The following is a 22,717-nucleotide window of genomic DNA, read 5'->3' on the forward strand; positions in this document are numbered from 1 at the left end:
CAAGGTCTGCTCAAAATGGCTTTGAGAGGCTTTCTCAAGACTGTTGTAAATTCTTCTTCAAGGCTTCATCAAGTGCCTTAAAGGATGTATCTATATTACCTCAAAATAGCTTCAACAAATGCTTCAATGATGCTCACCTACAGGACACAATTCAAGTTTCAAGGTACCTGATCCGAGCCTTAGTACTTCATTGTTCTTGCAGGTCTTGTCCAAGATCTGAGCTCCTCAAATACCTCTCCACACACTGATCCAAGTGACTGTAATATAGTCCAAGATGTATTCTTCTTCACAGGCTAACAGTCTGAGGTCTTCAATTGGTGGTTGATCTCAAAGTTCAAGGTGAGGTCTATGTAAGTTGTTATTCCTCCAAAACTATCACTGATCTGAGGTAGAATACAAGACTATAATTCTAGAAGCCTTCCTTTTTTTCACTGATTCGATTTTAGCTTCAAACATAGGGAGTCTGCAATTCTCATACAATATTGAGGCAGTTGTCCACACTTTACGGCCAATTTCAATCCCACCAAATTTGAATCACCAAGTATCTTATTTTACACATATCGGGCTTCTTTAACATAATTCCGTGAATTCCGACTAAATGGGGAGCCCTTCATCAAGTTCTCCATCACAAAATGAAGACGAGGACGACGGCTATGAACCCCTTTTTGATTACAGTCACATTCAGCCCACCATAGTTGTACAGGATGATGATAGTGACGGTGAAGATCTCTAGATCATTGAGCCAGACCCTTTTTTCAGAGCCACTGGGAAGAAACGTGCTAGTTACTATGGCAAGGAAAGAACCAATAAAGACATCATGGCTGTTGCAGATCCCAAAGAAGTCGAAGAAGACGATTGGCTGCCCCCACCTCCGAAAAGCATTAAAGTAGGGGAAATTTTTGCAGATGGCAGTTCTATTTTGTCAGAGTTGAGATTAAAGAGAGAGGAATTGGTTTCCTTGACGAGTGATTCAGCTGACATGCTAAGGAAATTGGAGGAGTCTGCTAAAAGGGAGCTTCAGAAATTTGAAAAGTCAGATGCTGACATTGCAGTTTGTGATGCATCAAAGTTGTCTACTACAAGGCAGAAAGTTATCATTACCGTTCAAGATAAAAAAGAAAGAAAGCAATTTCGTCTTTATATGGATGACAAGTTTGAAAAGCTTTTCAAGATTTATGATGAGCATGCCAATGGGCAAAGAGAACACTTCCTTGTGCTATATGACTGTCCACTGCATGAACTGTAATGCGAGTTCCACACCAACACAGATCTGAGCCTTAAATGAGCTCCCACAGGTGGCTGCCACAGATCCGTCCTCCTTCAGGTGACTTTTCACAAGGTCTCGAGTATGAATGTAATGGCTCAATCCCGAATTTGTGCCCACTCTATCATTATAGGCATTCTCCACGCATGATAGATTTTTTTCGCTGTGTATTCTTCATCGAGGAAAGACGTTTCAACTTCCCTCCACCTATGTTCCATGCCCTCAATCGACTAACAAATTGTCTGTTACCTTCTGTTGCGCAGTGGGGAGAAAAATATATGTCGTTCTTGGTTCAGGGACATCACAGGTTGGTTCAACATATAGTTCAACATATAATTGTTTCCTAGAATAACTGGACCCAAATGCCTACCTTTATTGGTAGCGGTCTTCACACAAAGTGTTTGCGCTTTGTTTTATTCTACCCATGGCTCGTCCGCATCAAACAGCAACACTCTCAGAGTACCAACAAATAATAAAATTTATGGACAACAAAATCTGGCACAAAATCCCTCCACCAGCACCGAGCTTCTATGGAAGCACATCCATGCAATGTGATATCTGTTCTTCTTGACTGTATTAGAGATAATGTTCAGAATGCATCTCTTCCAAAGCATCCTCGACAAGTAGGAGAATCATTAAAGTATTCTGGCAGCGCAGCTTCACATTCAGGTTCAGGCATGGATGTTGATAGGATAATGCGTCTTGTTCCAAAGTGGTCTTCAACGGTGCAAGACTGGGATTCTCTTGTCAAAATGTTCCTTGCACCGCAAGTTTTGTGCCATTACAGTCAACTGGAGGGCGCTGCTTCCATGTATCAACAAAGCATAATGCCCTCGCGCAAAGCATGGAAATCTTTCAGATGCGTCGAATGGGAAGAGCTTTCACTTGATCCATATAAATGAGTACAACTCTATATCAGTGCGGAACTCGAGCAGCTGTATATCGTGCGGAGTATGGGATAAACCCCACGACCATAGTCAATGCAGTAGAGAGGTAATACAAGCCCGTTCAAAATAGTAACACACCAGCAGCCACACCAGCATATCTCCTCGCTTCTACCAGCATTTTGTCTGAAGAATCCATGCCTCGCAGAACTAGCGCCAAAACCAGTAAGGGAATCTCTGGTTGGTATCTGACAGGTCAGAATATATGAAATATGGCAGACAATGGTTATGCGCAGAACCCACGCAGTGGGTAACACAGAGGGCAGAATGGCGTTATTCAGACTTTCGTTTTCAAACCTCACGCTGCACTGAAACACTGGTAGCACTGTAGCAACACTGGCAATGGAACACTGACAGCACTGTAAGAGCAGGTATTCAATGGGAATACCAAGCGTTACCCATATTATCACGCAGAGGGCAGATGTGTCAGGCTACAGAAATGCGCAGCATGGGCAGAATAGGCAGAAGTGCAGGTGTGTGTCAGCCAGACAGTTTGCAGCATGAAATAGGCATGCAGACAATAATGCCAATTCTATCTGCAGAAATATAGAACTGACATGCATAGAGAGGCCACAACAAGTGGCTCAAATTTGGGCAGGGCAGAAATTCGCCTGCAGCTCTGATACCATGTTAAACACACATGGACATCAAAGAAAGATATGAAAGATAATCATGCAGTTCATTTTTTTATTAACAGAAGATATACATTTATAGTACATTATGTGACTCTTGGGTTTCAAATCCCAAGGTCTCTTGGACTGCTTTTGTCCATTCAACTTCCACACTAACCATTTAGGATTAGGTGTCCAACACATTGGTACTCCCTTGATGGCCACTTTGAATATTCCTGGATTGAATGTTGGACTACTAGTTTGGCTGTGGTCCACTCCAAATATTCCAGATGTTCTTAAAGCTTCTCAGATGAATGCTTTATTTCAGCGGCATCACATGGATGTTAATTGTTCATCTTCTATCAAAGAGAAATCTAGGATGCCTCTTTCTCCTCCTTCTTGTAATAAGAAATCTAAAAAGAGGAGAAACAGGAAGACAAAGAAGAAGAATAATTCTATCCATTCATCAACCTCTACTAGTCATGTTGAAGATGAGCCTTCAACCATTGTAAGTTATGCTGGGGGCATAAGTCTAGTCACTGTGAGTCATACTAGCACTTCATCATCAACCTCTGCTAGTCATGTTGAAGATGAGCCTTCAGCCGCTGCAAGTCATGCTGGGGGTATAAGTCTATTCACTTTTAGTCATACTAGCAATTCATCATCGACCTCTGCAAGTCATGTTGAAGATGAGCCTTCAGCCACTGCAAGTCATGCTAGGGGCACAAGTCTAGTCACTGCGAGTCATACTAGCACCTCATCATCAACCTCTGCTAGTCATGTTGAAGATAAACCTTTAGCCACTGCAAGTCATGCTGGGGGCATAAGTCTAGTCACTATAAGTCATACTAGAAAAAAATTACCGACCTCTGCAAGTCATGTTTGGGACTCTTTGCAAACCACTGCTAGTCATGTTGGTGGAATGGATGTTTATAAGAAACCTGGACGTAGAAATTTTAAACCTAAGTTCCCTTGTAAGATATGCAAGGGAGACCATCTTACTCATTTTTTCCCTGGTATTCCAGAGGTACAAAGTATATGGTCCAAGTCTTAAAGTTCTTCTACTCCTCGATCTGATATGGTTTCCCAACAGTCCCATCAACCATTGGTCAATAACGTGGTTGAGCCAGTGCAATCTATGGCTAATTACACTCCTCTTTTGGGGGGTGAAATGCCTAACAAAAGATTCTGTTTGATATCTAGTACAAAGTCTTCTGGTATAGGGGGCATTCCAGTTTCTTCAAATTTTCCCCCTCCAAGTTCTAGGAGTGTCTCCTTTGATTGGGATAGTCTTGTCGAGCCTTGTCTTCCTTCCACTGCACCTTTCCAAATAAAGGTCAGAGTTAATTCCACAAACGTCTATCGATGTATGGTGGATGAAGGATCCTCTGCAAGTATTATATCCTCTTTGACTTGGAAAGCTTTGGGTTCCCCAAAGTTGTTGACAACTCAAAGTCAGTTGTTAACCTATGACAGAAGACCTGGTGAATCTGTAATAGCCAAAAATAAACATGTAATCAATCAACTAATTAACATCAAGTTCAAACTATGAGTAGCAATTACTTGTGGTTGAAGTCTGCTTACTGCAACAAGGTTTTGGGGATGACCCTCCACCCAACCATACGCTCAATTGCAGAAGGACTTGCTACAACTGGCCACCCCCGAGCCCTCAATCAACGTACTACTACTGGTGACTCCTCTGTCTTAGAACACTATTCTCCCAAGAGAATGAATGATAGAATATTGGAATGATGGAATGCCTCCCATCTTCCTCACCATCTAATAAATAGAACAAACATTGGAAGGGGACCACATGCACACACTCCATGCAACTTTATTGCTTTCTTGTTTTATTTCTATTTATTTTTTATTTAGAGCTTTAGTATGGTTATTTATTATTTATTACTATTTTTATTGTTTATTATTTATTATTAAGGGACTTTAAATACTCTCCCACTTTAAGGAACTTCGTCCTGAAGTTAAGTTGAATTATTATTATTATTATTATTTATTATTTTTATTATTTCTTATTTCTTATTTATTTATTATTTTTGTTATTTATTACTTCATGTTGCCAACACCCTCTACTGAACTAGTATAACCAGCAGGCATCGAAAGTTTCATAACACCCGAGAAATCCCAAGGAATCTCTGTCCTTTTTCCCACTTTCAGCACCAGGCATAAGCCTTACCCGGTTTGTATCCTAGTCCAAGGCTAGCCCTAAGGCTTGTGCCTGACTCAGACCTCATCTGCCCCAAGGTAGGCATCCGGTACAGTACTCAATGACTCCGAGCATCTTGCAAGGCTGGCCCACTTCCTCCACAACTACTAAGGTGCACAACCCCAAGCATCGAAGTCCTTATACCCCCACCAGACTTCGGCATCCCAATCCAATAACAGGCACCTAGCCTAGAACATCAGGCACTTGGCCTCCTCAAGATGGTCCCATAGCCCTACAAGAGCTATCCATCAAGAGCTACACAAGACAAAGGAACCACTGGCATATGTAGTGTTGATTGAGTTTGTCCCCAGCTCATATGGTGTTACTTATTCTCCCTCATGCATATGGGCTCACATGAGATCATCAAATAAACCATCCTTCACGGTGCATTATGGAGTCCTGTCAATCATCACACCACAACATGCAATAATGCATTAGCTATACCATCATAGTATCATAGAAAATAATCGACATGCCAAGTCTTGCATGTCATCATGTAACATTCATCATTGTTAATCGCAACATTATGAATAATAACAAACTGCATGCTCATGCATGTCATAAATTTGTATGCAACTATTACATGCTTCACCTCATGAAATACCATCAACATATTTGCATCAAAGACATATTATGACTTCACATAATAAATGAACCACATGTCAATAAACCTCATATTATAGCATCATAATTCCTATGCCACATTATGCATATCATATCCATCATGAGTATTCAACATTAAATACCTATCATCACGTAGTAACTGAATATGTCATTATACCTTGATATAACATCATAATGCCTATGCATATCATCATCATCATAAGGATACATCATTACTATTGTAACAACTATATAAATATGAACCACATGTGCATGATCACCCTCATACCATCATATCATGAAACATCATCAATATGAGAAACATCTCAATACTTATCAAATATAGAATAATACTCTATAAGCATTCTTATCATGATTCATCAGAAAAATCAATTTCATTTACTTTACAAACATTCAACTATGAACTAAGACTATTCAACATCCATCTAGGATCTATGCTATCTCATCAATGTTATTAGTGTTATGTTTTCGTCAAGATACCAATTACTTTTTCAATAATCATTTCCACTTCTTCCAACTAGGAAGTTGACCATTTACACCATAGATATAATCATCTAAGTACATCTTTAAATTTCACATGAGCCTCATCATCTTGAGTCTTAATCTCTCATCATATATTCTTCCTTCCCCAAGGAAATTCTGGTGAAATTTATTGTTAAGATATTACTAGTTATACAATCATTATTTAAATGATCTATCTCAAAATTAAAATCCCTTGGTTTTACATCCATTTACCCTTTGGCTTACCGATTCCACTACCGCTATATGCAATTGCATATAAACACTAGGTCATCATGATTTAATTTTATATCATGCTTAATTTTCTTGCATGAGGGTTTGTTGATCCATATTGACTTATACATACATCATTTAATAATTATCATTTTCATCCACAAAATATTTTCTTATCTCGTCAAGTTCCTATCTCAATACCACTTGATTGCTTTATCGTAAATTCACCCTTCTTCAAGTTGGACAAGAGACTCTTGCTCATTAAATAGTGTCTTTTTTTAGATTTTGAAACAGTTGGAAACACTACTACCATCATTGTCGATGAAAAATTTTAATGTGTGGTGTTATGTGGAAACAACTTCTTTTAATGTTATGGGAACAAAACTTGATAAGTTTCTCTATGATAAGTCCTACTCATGAAACAGTGAGTGCAAATCAATCAAGTACAACCTCTAAACCTTTACCATTTAAACCTTTAAACATCTTCCTTGTTTATCATCACTGGTCATTATGAAAATTCTCAACTTCATATCTTCACATTTTTAAACTATTTAGATCATGACCATGACCCTTACCAATCATGTTTCTCGGTTCGCTCATCAATACCCTTGAAAGAACTTTCTTCTTGATAGAACATCCCTTCATTTCCTCCTACCCGATATTCATAGATATATTTTTATTTTTCTCCTAGTCTTATTTTCCTAATATTCCATGTCTACTAGCTTAAAAAATGGAAACTTCTTCACTTCATTTTATTTTATTAAATTGACTTTAATTTCTCACCTCCAGTCATTGTGGTTTCTTTTCCTCCTCTCTTAGAAGCATACATTGATACACTTTGGAAATGTTGTTACTATTCCCCATCTTGGGTAATACCCTATAAATAAATTCATTAAGATGGCTACCAAATGTAATCCACTTATCATTTCCTGTTTTAAGAGATCAACATAATAAAATTACCTAATCATACATATTGTTATCCATAAGTTATAGTTAGTCACCTATGGAAACTTTACAATGTGGCTCTCCCATTAGAGGGAAAAACTATTATAGATGTTGTCATGCACACAACTTATCTGATCCAAGTTGACCATAATCACATGAACTTATCATTAGTTATCATCATTAGAAAATTTGCAAGTTCTCCTTTCCATTTCTCCTTAGACAACTTTATCCAATATATGCAATTAACCTTGAATCACGAAACCTCATGTAACATTATACTCAACATCATAACAATTAATTAAACTAAACTCAAATCATAGTGTACGATTTAGATGTATCATAAAGTTTAAACAATAAAACATGCTTTTAGATGCTCCATAAAAGTATCTGTCTTAGCTAAGTAAGCAATCAATCTACTCATTAAAATCCATCAATGGAAATTTTGATAAATTTGATAAGCAATCATCATTTCGAACCTCAAAAATCATACTATTGTTGGACTATATACTTTCAGTGGTGGGTGCACTTTTAAATTTAATGCAAGGTGTATATCAGCTGTTTTCAAATATCTCTTTTATGTATGCTTAGTACTGTGCATGTTATTTTAATCACAATTTGGAAGAGAAACACCTACAATATACTGTCTACCAACTGTTATAATACCATAGTGAACCAACAAGTAAACTCAGATTTCTTTGTGGAAATTTCTAAGATATTCTAAGTGGGTATCTTTTGACTATGACTGATATAAATGAGTATTTTTGGGGCTGAACCATTTCTGGGCACAATATATGTTTCATGCTTGTGATTTAAATACTCTACGTTGTTCCTAAACTCTCATCTAAATAACTCGAGAAACAGGGATGCTTGCTCTAAAGAAGACTTTGCCCTTAATATTAAACCAATTATTCAACCAGAAAATGCAAGACTGAAATGCAATGAAAATGCTCTAATGAGACAATGTAGATCAAGAGTATTGAATAACCTGCTATCCAATTTGTGAAAGTAACACTTGCAATACAAGATTACAAAAAAAACCTCTTCCAATGAATCAATGAGTCACAACAAAACTATATACCTTTAATCATGTGACTCATTTAGAATTTCGCTTTGTTATATGGTTGTAATGGAATATAAAGTGTACAAGCACAAGTAGCTAGAGATAAACAAGCTGTCCATAGAGAGCTATGTGAGCAACACCTTGAATTAATAAACTTTTAGATTAGTGAAGCACTGTCACACCTTTAACTATTGTAGTTGATTATAGCACTGTTCATTTTATGAAACAACGTTTAGAAAATGGTAAGAGTATGCAAGCACAAACAACTCAAGAAAATGAGATTTCTATCAGTGGTTTTACCATGCAATGAGATTCTAATGAGAGCAGAGAACCACAGAGGAAAAGGCTGGTATCCAAACTAGAGAAGAAATAAGAAAGGAGGCTCATTCCAATACTAATGCAAATCTACCTTAGGGCAGATGAGGTCTGAGTCAGGCACGAGCCTTGGGGCCAGCCATGGAATATGATACAGACCGGGTCAGGATTATGCTTAGTACCGAAAGTGGGAAAAAGGACAGAGATTCCTTGGTATTTCCTGGGTGTTGTGAAACTTTCGATGCCTGCTGGTTATACTAGTTTAGTAGAGGGTGTTGGCAACATGAAGTAATAAATAACAAAAATAATAAATAAATAATAAATAATAAATAATAATAATAATAATAATAATAATTCAACTTAACTTCGGGACAAAGTTCCTTAAAGTGGGAGAGTATGTAATGTCCCTTAATAATAAATAATAAATAATAAATAATAATAATAATATTAAGAAAAAATACAAGAAAATAAATAATAAATAATAAACAATGAATAAATAAATAATAAATAAATAAAAATAAAAATAGTAATAAATAATAAATAACCATACTAAAGCTCTAAATAAAAAAAAATAGAAATAAAACAAGGAAACAATAAAAAATCAGTAAAGCTATTAAAAAGAAATAAAACAAGAAAGCAATAAAGTTGCATGGAGTGTATGCATGTGGTTCCCCTTCCAATGTTTGTTCTATTTATTAGATGGTGAGAAAGCATCATTCCAAGATTCTATCATTCATTCTCTTGGGAGAATAGTGTTCTAAGACAGAGGAGTCACTAGCAGTAGTACGTTGATTGAGGGCTCGGGGGTGGCCAGTTGTAGCAAGTCCTTGTGCAATTGAGCCTATGGTTGGGTGGAGAGTTGTCCCCAAAACCTTGTTGCAGCAAGAAGACTTCAACCACAGGTAAGTGCTACTCATAGTTTGAACTTGATGTTAATTAGTTGATTAATTACATCTTTATTTTGGGCTGTTACAGAATCTATGGGTGTTCTTCCTAAATTGCCTATTACTTTAGGTGGGAAGATTGTTTTAATCGATATGATGGTGGTTGATAGCCCTTTAGACTTTAATATGCTACTTGGGCATGATTATGTCTATTCTATGAATGTTGTGGTGTCTTCGCTCTTTCGAGTGATATGTTTTCCTCATAACGGGAAGATTGTCACTATTGATCAGCTTACATCTGATAATTACCACCCTAAGTCGAATTTACTGTAGAATATCCCTTGGTTTGTTCCAAGTGTTCAAATAGACTCTACCCCGCCATAGGTGAATTATGTGGCATTGAATCCTCAATGTTTAATTGCTTTTGAGAAGGATCCTTTGACCTATTATTCTCCTTCTTGGGACTTGTTCTTGGCAGTTGACCAAGAGATTCTTCCTATAGGGACATGGGACCCTTTAATTCCCTCTTTTAATCCTTGTAGTTCTCATGATTTCTTGAAATTTGATTTACCGTCACAGGAGGAACTCTTTGAAGCCATGAGTTTTGACTACCAAAGGAGTCCTTGGCCTAAGCCCTGCAAGGGGTTTGTCTAGAAGAACTATTATGCGTAAGCCGAAAGGTTGCATGGTTCCCTGTACCATATTGTATATATAAGGTATTCAAGTTTTGTATTTTATAACACAAGATTTTATATGAAGTGGGATGTATTAACTTCTTATCTAGTGTTCCTTTTATGTTTACAGAACTTGGAAGATTTCTTCTTTGGAAATTTTTATGGTTGATCCATTTTGATAGGTAATGGTTCTCGAAACTGGCATATAGGTTAGGTTTTTCCACTTGCATTGTGCACTTATCAATTTCCTTTCCCATTTCGGCCTTAGGATCGACCCCACCAAGTTATGGTACAAAACCTTCTCATTGCTTAGAAGTATCATGACTTGTGTGGTAGAGCCTACCTTATCATGGGTGCCCTAGATAGTACCTTGTTGTCACTTGGCACCCATGTTGATTCATTGTCCTTAGGCATAGGAATCCTCTTTAGTCCCGCCATGACTTATGCACTGAAGACTCATTCCTCTTTGCTTCTTCACTTCATTCTGGCCTTATACCCTAGAGGCTCCTTCGTGTTGAGTTGTACTACTGCATTACATATGAACTATTTGCACCTTTGGTCTTTAGCTGACTTCACTTGGACTTGTGTTTAAGCCAACTTTTGACCATGATGTCTGCAAAATCAAACTTGCATCCCCTTAACTTCTGCAGCTTGAAACACTATGACCCATCGAAGGAACACACCTTTGAGCGTCTTTGACCAGTTTTCTCCTCCCTGCATTTGAGCATAGGATTGTTCCAATCCAAGGAACTAGATCATCTGCTTCACCGACAGTCATTCTTTCCACTGTACTATAACATTCTTTTATTCTTTTTCCAACTTAAAGAAAAAGAAAAAAAAATTATATATTCCAAAAAGAGCGGGAACGAGACAATATTTCCATTTGTTGTTGGCAGCTAGAGTCATGTCACCCTTGAACAAAGCACTCAAACAAAGTGTCTCCTCCATTTGGGTGGGATCTAGTTTGGCTTAGGTATGGCTTAACCTTGTTGTTGAGTTAGTCCTCCTCAGATTGGTTATCTCTTCCAATCATATGGAGAGTTCGTTCATGCCTCCTATGTGATGAGCTTATGCAAAGTTATCATATGCTGCCACAAAGTCATCATTTGAGTCGTGTTTTTGTTCAAGGGAAGTTAGCCTGAGTCAGCCTCTCTGCTGTGTCTCTTGACTCATTTTTCAGTCAGCCATCCCTAGTTGTCAGTGTCTTGTCTATCTTCACATTAGTTATATTGGTCCTTTACTCGTGCCGGTTTGAGAAGGTCTCCATTAACTTCTTGTTGGCGGGTCTTGTCCTTATTAACGACGACATCTTGCTCTGAGGACAAGCCTAGAACCACACCCTGGCCCTATTTTCATTATTGATAGGTCACCTTGTGCTCAGCATCGATTAGTATCATGGGTCTTTAACTGAGTGGTTTCCCTTGTGTTTGATGTTAGCTTACATTATCACACATTGGGATTCGTGTAGTACCTTGGTTTCCATTTGACCCTATTGGTGGATACCTCGCCTCTATGTCAACTTTCATTATTGGTTGGTTCAGAGGGTTTCTGTCATGCGCTAGCTACATCTTGTGTACAATAGAAACGTGCTTCGGTTGGGTTACTTCATCTTTTTCGTTCGATTCCTTCTACACTATTGGCCTGCAGGTTATACTCGCACTAGATTGATGAAGGATGTCTTAGTGACTTCCTTCTAGCAAATCTTTCCCCATCGACTACGACTCATTGCCCTGGAGCAAAGGTCTAGAGTCCATTTGGCAGTACCTTGGGGTTTGCAGTCATTAGTGGCAGATCCTTCACTATCAACAGTGGAAACCATCATTTTCTCTTGACTGATAGATTCTTCTAGGTGTTCGACTTCAGATCATTTATTCACACTTGTGAGATTATACTGGAGTACCTTGACTCTCATTATCATTATCAGTGAGTAGTCTCGCGTTTGTTAACGGTATACATCAATGACCAGTAATAAAACGATTTCTCACATGGTCGACTTCAGTTCCTTCATTCCCATTGTGTAGAAATGTACTACGGTGGTCAGTGAAGACCTTGGGTTGCATCAACATTCATTCCTTCACTTGACAGTTGCTCATGTTAATGCTAGTTGATACCATTCTACCTTATATATTAGAGTCATTCACAATGACATTCTATATGCTGGCACCCGAGTTTGCAGTGTAGTACCATCTTATTCCATCATGTTCATTTGGTACTATTGGGATCAGTTTTTGACATCAGTGATTAGCTTCATCTTTCAACTTCATTGATATTTTTATATGTGATATTCAAACATGTACTTGTTCGATCATGATCAAATGATCCATTATGAATTTCCAGTCTTCTATACTTGTATACTTAGTGGATCCGCTTGTACTTGATATGCGGACATGCCTTACTTTCTCTAAGCATGGGTATGCCCACCACATATAGTGTTTCTTTCTAATCTCCTTTTGTTGCTTGGCAGGCTAAAATCTGGTGAAGTCCTTCTCATTTTTTGATAGGTTTCCTTTCCATGTACTTAGTACATTTCGGCCATCATGTACCCCTTCTGACCTCATATATTAGGGGGCATCTGTTATAGCTCCAAATCTCGATTATGCATTTATGGCCTAGGGCAAGCCCTCCTTCTAGACTTGGTCCAAATACTTAAAAAACAGTGTTTTACTCCCTGTATGCGACATTGCCCTCAGCTAAATGCATGTGTTTGTGGGTCTGTGTATACCCAACCTGCGTATATGTCTTAAAACACATAAAAAAAATTAAATCTCCTTAATTTCATGCAGAGATCACGGGTTTTACCTGTTGATTACCTATTAGTGCCAGTGGCCCAACTGTTCCCAACAAATTCCCAACTAAAAAACCACTTTGGGAGAAGTATAAAAAGGCTTCAATGGGAAGGCCTAAGGGATGAGAGAAGAGAGAGAATTACTCTGCTGAGATTATCCCTGATCAAGTATAAAGATCCCTATGCTTCCATCACTTCCCCCAGTATAGGAAACCCTTGTTTCCTTGAGTTATGATGTCATTTCACTAGTTGAGATATCCTTGTGTGAGTCATAGAAGGAGCCTTTTGAAGACTTGGGATTGGACGGACCCAGAGGATGGTTCCACTTGGATCCAGCAAGAGGAAGATTCAGGTGATATCATTCCTTGCTTTGTTTTAGTTATCTGCAATAAAGAAATATTTGTCTCATTCTCGAAATCAATCTTCTTTATGCATATGATGTTATTGTTATGGTTTACATATGAATAATTGTTTTAATGTATAATTAACCATCTTTCAATAAGTTATGAAGTTGTTTTCTATATGATACTTTGTCCATATTGTTATCCGGAAATCTAGTGTCTATGCAGAACTACTAGTCCCACTAAGGCTGGTAGCTACCTTAGAAACAAACAAACTAAAACCACTTTCGTTGTCCTTTATGAGAAGTAGATAAGAGGGGAATAAAGGAGACCAACCTCTGTCTTGCGCTTGGTTCCTTGCTTGATTCCTCTCCCTTCTGATAGATCTTTGCCACTCGCTTCCTTATCTACCCAACTTCAAAGAGCACCTGTAGAATCAAAGCAGCATAACACTATCCAAGAACACAGATCTACTATCATAAACAATATAGGACCAGATATATATTGACCACACAAATGCATATATCATCAATCATACAGGAATGTGGAGGAAAACTTGAATAGCTTTATTAATAATCAAGAATAGCAAAGAGGATTACAACTAATTGTTCTGACCCAGCATCATCCTCTCAGCAAGAAATCCCTTCTTCACCTCATGAAAAGCTTAGAACACCCAACACTATGATGTTACACCAAGAAACTAGCAGCACTTCCTTACAAGATACAAAATTCTAGCCTTCTGGATCTCTGGGATGAGGGATCCATATATAGATGTTTGCAAGGGGGGTGAGTCAGCTTTTGAGATTTGATTAGTGTCCTCTCTCTGATAGTTCTTTATTCCACTTGGAGATTGATGATCTCTTACTCATCCCTGGGCGAATGTAGAGAGGCAAGTGTCACAGGAGAAGTTTATGGAAGATTCCATGATCCTCCACCTTGCAGATTGACCCTGCCATTTGTCCACTCTCGCCCATCACACCCCATAGAAGGGCTATTCAATATGCATCGCACCTCCCTTGTGTATTTAGGTGGGATGCAGCGCACTTTGACCATGGAGCAGGTCAGATGGTCCAGTTTTGACCAGTTCTGAGCAGTTTTTCATGGAGAACTTCTGGGAGAAGATGTAATCAGTTGACCTTGTTCTTTTAGAGGTTGGAACAACATTTTTAGGGACTTAAGAGCCCTTGTTTTATGGACATTTATGATTGGGGTTGCAGTGCCAAAAAATGTCTATAACAGTTGCCCCCTAAATCATGAGGTCATTAATCTGTTGATGTCGGGTGAAATGCTTTATCATGAGGGTCTGAAATTTTTTCGAGCTGAAAGGCAACCTGTAATAAGATACAATACAATACATTATCTTCATAATATTTTCATGATCTATATGAGGCGAGAATTCCCATGCTCAGCTTTATAAATTCATTTTAATGTACATAAGATAGACAATCATCTGAGTGTATACTGATGATTCTGGTAGAGCCACCATCCCTTAGGTTGGATGATTATCTGTGCAGTAATGATGTACATTTGATGTCTTTATTTTCTTGAATATATATTGCAACCCAGATCGACGAAACTAGATCCGGGGTCTTCAATCTCGTTCGATCTTCACCCAAAGTACAAGTCAATCCATGTGAGAGATGTTCTAGAGTCAAACATGGAAAGACATCGCCTGATTACCAGCCAATGATGTAAGCTGTTAACAGGCGCGAGAGGAATCACCGATAATTATGATGACCCTCAAGGTACTACAGTACAATTCACGTGGTGTGAATAAGGGACTTGGCGTCGAACACCACGCAAAATCTTTCGGTCGAAGGCCATTGATGTAAACCTGTTGCCGGAAGTGAGAAACTTGCCATTGAGGCATGCAAGCTTCAAAGTACTGAAAGGGTTGTTCCTAGATCGACTCCTTGGATAATGAGCTAATGTCGATAAGAAGCGATCCGTCATAGGAGGGCCTTAGTGAATCCCACATCAATGACACGGAATGGAGCAAATTATTTTAATGGAGGTGAAAACGATCTGGTGATATAAGGTTCAAGGTGGCAGTCATGAAAGGATGGAGCGTGAATGTATTCCAGTGGATGAGACACAGGTGAATTCTTTGAGCGACTTCTCTTGAACATATAGGCGACACTGACATGATGGATTGGTAGCGTTAACCCCAATTATGGATGGTGTGATGGACCCATGGTGATATGACTAGTGAATGGAACAACCCAACCCGACTCGGATGTGGAGGAAAGTGTCCTGTTCAAGAGCGACTTGCTACCAATAAAGTTTCTTCAAGTTTTCTTCCCAATTTTTCCCCAGTCATTGCTGACCAGTACCTATTTATTTTTGTCAAGCTTGAGGAGGATAACATATGCTTGTTCTATAATTTTCCCTTCGGGCAAACCCATCGCTATGTTTTAACGAGCCTAGCGATAGTGAAACTCGTTCTTGTCTGTATGGACAAGTTTGTCGCTATTCAGTTTTAACGAGTTTAACGACGAAGATAACTCGGTCCTTTTCAATTTTAGAGAGTCTGAAAAAGGGACGTAAAGAAAACTCCAATAATCCTTTTTCGTCACATAATCCCTTGAGTCTCGAAAAAGTATGAAACAATACAAAAGGGATGAATTTTCGGTACTTTTAACGAGCCGAACAAGACAAGCGCTCAATCTTTTTGTGTAATAATCCCTCAAGTCTAAAATGATTAAAATCTAAAGGAGGGATAGCACTTCCGGACACTTTAACAAGCTGGAGAGGCCAATTGCTCGGCAATATTTTCATATTTTACGAGTCAGTTGAAAAGAGCTTAAAGGAAACTCGTTTTTTGAGGAACGAGTGATAAATTTGGGTAGCAGCTAATTCCAGGTAAGGTTTGGAATTTTCCAATCATGGCAGTGTCACAAGGATGGCTAACAGGATCACTCTTCGCAGCTGTTCCTTAAAAAGGATAAACAATCAAATGGAGGTGAATGATCGACCAAAACAAAGTGGAGGTGATGATGAGAACACGACCAAGGCTTCAAAGGCTGATGATAATACATTCACGATGGTTATTTACCGGAAAATGGTTCATTTTTTAATGAGCTTAAACTTTGGGGGAACATTTTCTCATTGCTTATGTTTATTTTTTAACGAGCTTGAATTCCGCGTTAAAACTGCTCGATCCAATCGTATAATAAGGATGTCTCATTTAAAAAATGGCATTTTTCAAAGCTTTGCCCTGCATCCTTTCTTTATGCAAGTTAGGAAACGACCAATCCTACGAGTTTAAAGGGTTAGAGGACCTACAAATTTAAAAAATAAATGGTCGCTCTTTGCTTGCATGCCAAAAGGTTTGCATGCCCCTAGGTATAGTGAAGTAGAGTTTCGAGGTTACCCCTCAATTTGCAGACAAAACATTTATTTTATCGAGAAAGGCCTACCTTTTAATAGAGGTATCTTATTCCAATTTAACCCCATTTTCCTAAACGGATGGGTGTGTCAACCAGTCATATATCCTTCACGGAAACCTACCCTATACCCAAGGTTTTCCTGTCGAAACAGGCCAGGGTGCATGCCCCCTGGGTTTCAGTCATATCCTCTGAATCACTCGTGCTCATCAGGAGGACGAAGTGGGGATTGATGAGACATTCTTTGCGTGAAAAGACCATTCAGGGATGGTATATGACTATTTGCTATGTGTGAACTGGGGAATGAAAACTGGTCTACGAGCTTGACCACTCTTCCTTCATGCGGAAAACACATTACTCTAAAGAGTGAGGAGACAATGGCTCCCATGCAATAAATATAGTCATGTCCAAGGAGTAGATTATAATCCAGGGGTCCTTGGACTACCATTACGTTCATGTGAACGGTTTTCTTTCTCAATGTTATCGACACATTGGGAAGGATCCCTAATGGTCGACTGGTTCCTTTGTCAAAGCCTATTAGATTTCTCATTTTAGGCAAAAGCGGTGGCGAACCAAGCGCTTTCCAAGTAGTTGAGGAAAGGATACTCACATAAGCCCCTTCATCTATGATGGTACCGGACATGACCATTTTGTATATTTGAGCAATGATTCGAAATAGTACACTAGCTGGTAAGCAGGGTCTGCCTAGTAGATTCCAATCGAAGGAAACAACTAGGTTGCTTGGAGGTGGGACCGAATAGACGGCCGGATATGACTCTGACAAACTTCCTTCCTGCGGTAAAGGAATGGGTAGACTGCCCCCATGTTCATCAGAGTCTATGCTTACGAAGAGAATTTGGACGGTGTCATTCTTGTTCTCTCCGGTGATTGTATCATCTGAAGATGGATCCTCTGAAGGCAAGACCGGGTCAACTGCCGCCTCGACCTTTTGACTTTCGTCTGGTGTGGATTCAGATGGTTTATCTTCAATGATAGACGCTTCGGCCGACCACAATGGCGTGTCAGCCGGATTTTCAACTAGTGACGGACTCAGCAAGAGCTTCTTATATCCAGGAGGAAGTCGTAACGGTGAAACCAGACAGTCGTCCAAAACTCTTTTAGCCTCATCTAAGAAGGGACAACGGTGGACGGCGTGATCGCCTTCACACAGTTTACAAGGAAATTTACATTTTCCTTTTTGTCCAGGGGCTTCACTTTCACTAGTTGATGGTGTATTTTCAACATGATCATCAGAGGTTGATGACACCAGATTGTGCAAACGAGGAGACCAGTCCCTTAAGATCCACAGGATGCAAGGACAATATCGATGATAGTGGTCTCCTTTGCAAATGACACATGGCGATTTAGGCCTGGACGGTGTAGTGTGTGGATTTTCGCTAGACGATGCCCAGTCACCCCTTTTTGCCTTTGGCTCCTTCTTCTTCTTCTCAGTTACTTGATTTTTGGCTTTACCAGCTTGATCAAGCGAAGAGGAAGGAGGAGAGGGAGAACTGGACGAAGTAGAAGGTTGGGGGGTAACTTTGGTATCATTTAGTTGCTGACTTGATTGTTCAGGAATCACGATGTTCTGAACGACGGAGGTCGAGAAGAGCCACACGGGTAGACCGATTGTCAATCTTGGAAGTGACAATGTGTCCATATGGGGTGCACCAACATCTCCCCAAGAGGAGAAAGGACTAGGATTTCCTCCAATGGGAAATCCTTGGTTGGTGGACTCCATTTTTCTCAACCTAAAACCAACGTAGGAAAGGTGATTTTTATTTCGATTAAAATAAATTTTAGACGCTTTGACACAACTTGTTTTTTCAATTTTTAAGAGTCGAGAAAAAACAAAATATGACTCTAGTCGCCTTCGATTTTTAATGATCCTGAAGAGACAAGTTCTCAGATGGACCTTTTCCTTTAAGGAGTCTGAAAAGGAATGAAAGAGACTACTCTGGAAATCTAGATAGAGGGATTACCAAACCAATCGCAAAACTGTAGAATACTTTTTACGGTACGGCAGTCAATCTTCCCGAATGCTGTGTTCAGTGCATTGAATTCGATAGGGCGACAGACACGGCTTCCTATGGATAAAGGATAAAGCCTATTGTGGTCTCCCAATATATACTCGACGGTACTCGGGAGCACAAGTCCGTACTGGCACTTATCGTCTCAAAGTGGAGGAATCACCCAAACAACAATGAAAACAACAATTACCAGGTTTTATGACGCCAGAATACGTCTCTAGCCTAGACTTCTAAATGTTGTGCGTTAGGTTCTGTTGAGGCCTCGAAAATTGGGTCGACAACAAGGGGGATACCCACCCGGTCCGGACCTTGGTTGCCAGCTCCTTATCCATTTGGTATAGCGGGTCCGACTGGGGATAATGGGACCAGTTTCCCAATCTATGTGTGTGTGTGTAGAATTCGATGTTGCTGATCTAACAATTCCTATCTAAGCTATTCTAATTCAAACTTTTAATCTAATTCTATACTATTGTAATCTAATAAACAACACGTCTAAATCTATACTAACTTGGGATGTAATTCTTCTATTATGCGATCTAAAGAGATTTCAAATAACAACTGGTAATAAAGATCATTCAGCAATTATAAGAAAGGAAATCAATCAAGATGAACCACTTCGCATAAAAAGTTAGATGAAATAGTTGTGAACAACATATCGCATAATGAGCTATTCATACATTAAACATAAATAAATAGCTATCACCGTACAAAAATGCCAAATGATAACTCAAGCATTCATGCAATAATATATAAACAACTAAAAACTGTATATCACTTTAACATATAAGCAGAAATGGTCAAGAGATAAAAGTACCATTTATGACTAGTCCTACTCATAAGCTTCAAACAACAATGATTTATCTCTCCTTGCTTTAACATCCACTAAGAGTACAGAAGTGCAACATCAGTAGCAGATATCAAATGCAAACATCAACAAATCTTGATCCATTCATTCACCAAAACCTCCTCTGAGGGTGCAAAAGTGCATGTTCTGAGGACAAGTTTTTGATAAATTTCTGGACCCTTCTCTAAATGCATGAGAACGGTTTAAATACTACTAACTAAATAACTTAATTACACAGATTCAGGATACGGTTTAAATGATCACCCTTTTTCTAAGCAAAACTATTTCTAAAAATTAAATCTAATATCTAACTATTTCTGCATTTGCTCCTTAATGTTGCGAGTATTCAATATTTGCCTGGGTAGATTCGGCTGACTGTCTTCCGCTTTTGGTTGAGCTAAGCAAATAGAAATGGTAAGAGATGGCACCATCTTTTCAGCAAAATCCATGATATTCTCGAGAGTCATCTTCTGGCTATGTGGATTTACTGTGTATGCCCAGTAATAATCCAAGTTCCACTTGGTTAATCCTCGAATTGCTTCTGCCTTTTCTTTCTTGCGTTTTCCGGGCTTACAAGTGACTGAGCAGTTAGAGGCTTTGCTTTTTGAGCAATTTTCTCAACGATGAGTGATTAGCATTAGGTGCTAATCGCACATCAGAAACTGCCTCCGTTCTTTGATTCGGGCCTTTCTGATGCGTTTTTTGCCTTTAGTGCCTTTTCCTTCACCAGGTATAAGCTTCAAAATTTTGTAAACATACTGCTTTCGTGAGCTTCTGACCTTGAGCGTTAAACCACTTGTTGAAATCAGCATTGTTCAACTACTCATTCAACCATAGCTGTGAATGAAAGATCTGTAATGGATAGCTCAGCAGCGTTCTGCGAATCTGCGGCTCTGTTGCATGTGATATCCGCTTATGAGGGAATATTTTCTCTGTCTCTGAGCATTGGAGCTTTACCCTTTTCCTTCATGGCTACCTGCACATTGCTTTGTGCTGTTTCTATTTTTCGTTCCTGCAGTTCACACATGAGGAGAGAGTAATGATAATAAAAATCGACAAGAGGGCTTTAAGCTCTACGGATGTACAAAAACATGCCATCTGACGTGAACTGACTCTTCGAAAAACACAAAACCATATTTCATCAACACTTGGTGTATCATTCATTAATTATCTTTAAAGCGCGTATCCAATTTTTGGTTTATGGAAAGCTTTTCTTGAATGTTGAGCCGGGGAAAATCTGCGATGGAACGTTTCTGCGATTCGCATCGCAGCATCGCAGTATCACATTATCGCATTATCGCACATTTCATTAAGATGTGTTATCGTAGGGTTGCTCGATTGTGCTATCGCAAGATCACGGATCGCACTTTCGCACTGTCGCAAGATCGCGGATCGCAGTTTCGCGCTATCGAAAGATCGCGGATCGCACTGTCGCGCTATCACAAGATCGCGGATCGTTACAATCGTTAAATGGTTATGTGTTTTTCATGCGACATTGCGATATGTGATATCACATATCGGCTATCAGCGATTTTTTAAGGTTTTCCAATGTGAGCGTTTCTTAATGCATGCGATGCGATGGAATTCACGTCGCATTCTCGCAGTTGATCATTTTTACTCATAAGGAAATGTCCTATCATTCTTCACGTGATGCGATGTTTTCTTAAGGAGTTAAATACATGAGCCTTAATTGAATTTTTGAATTTTTTACTAAGGGTCCCCACTTACCTAGTGTTATTGCTAATACTAAATAAGGAGGGGGGTTGTTGGTGGCCACAACAATTGGCGATTCACTTGGAAGAACCAGTTATCTCTGTTTTTCTATTGAATTTTTCAAACTTCCAAAACAAAAAAATTTTCAGAAAATTAAACTTTATTATGGAAAGATATAGTACATTACACTCTAAACCATCAATGATATTTTGTTTCAACCTTTTCTTCTTTAATTGTTTGCTTCCTCAGGCTAGTCCTTGTATTTACATCAGTCATTACTTGGTCTTGTAAAGATAAAACAAAGTCTCCTCTGTAAACCAGTTTTAAATATGCTCATTTGTCGTAGATAGAGCCTCTGCTGCCAGCAGGCGCTTATAGCCTTGACAGGGTTACCTGTTACCCAACAATGATCCTGTATCCTACTTAAGGTGACCTACAACTTTCAAAGAAAAATCCATATCCACACTTATTGCTTTTATTTTCTTTTTATTCTTAAAGAACAATGTCTTGGTTTGGTAGCCAAATTATGACACAGTCATTCACTTGATTTATAACTTTGCTGAACAAGCTGGCTCGTGATGAGACCCCTTATCTTTTGATTGCAACAATATTGAGTCATTGCCCTGTTGTGGTGTACAATATTGGCAAAGTCAGCAAATTATAATATCTGTGATAATGATAAGCCAGCTCGTGATGAGACCTCTTATTCTTCAAGATAAAGTGTATCCTTGGGTTATTCGTCTGAACATTGTGATTTCCTTAGCAGGGAGGAAGTCATTGTTTCCTTAAGATAGCTCTGGACGACAATAATAGAGTTTTTGGAAACAACTGTTCTACAAAGAATCTTTATTTTGTTATTGATACCTTTCATTGTACTGAGATAAAACAATTTCTTCACTAAAGGTTGCTTTCATAAAATTTTTTGAAGTTGAAACTAGTATCATATCTAGGCTAAAGTTTTTTAGCTGTATCTATCAATAATAAAGATCAATTTTCCCAAAGATTTGCTATTTATACAAGCGAAAAGTTCAAAATCTGAAAGAGAATTGGTATCTTTTTCGTAAATGCCTAATGTAACCACTCACAACTGGTTTTATTATGAAAAAGAAAAACAACTATTCTACAAAAATAGAAGAATAATCTTCTATGGAAAATATTTCTTGAGAATTTCTCCATTAACAGGCAAAGGATCCCTCTTACCTGCTAAATCCTGTAACACAAATGCTAATGGACCTACGAATTCTACAATCTGAAAAGGACCAAGCCACATCCTTTGAAATTTTGTATGTTTTCCCTTTTCTTCATGAGCCTTGTCCCACTTTAAAACTAAATCTCCCATATGAA

General features: G+C 38.7%; 1 pseudogene; it reads left to right on the forward strand.

Moving 5' to 3' along the window:
- Nucleotides 1–532: 532 nt before the first annotated feature.
- On the forward strand, nucleotides 533–1,246 carry LOC149158781 (uncharacterized; annotated as a pseudogene).
- The last annotated feature ends 21,471 nt before the right edge of the window (nucleotides 1,247–22,717 follow it).

This window comes from Pinus tabuliformis, chromosome 5_2, assembly GCF_031772625.1.
Source record: "Pinus tabuliformis cultivar Carrire ecotype Pingquan chromosome 5_2, CPIR1, whole genome shotgun sequence".
In the NCBI taxonomy this organism is placed as follows: domain Eukaryota; kingdom Viridiplantae; phylum Streptophyta; class Pinopsida; order Pinales; family Pinaceae; genus Pinus; species Pinus tabuliformis.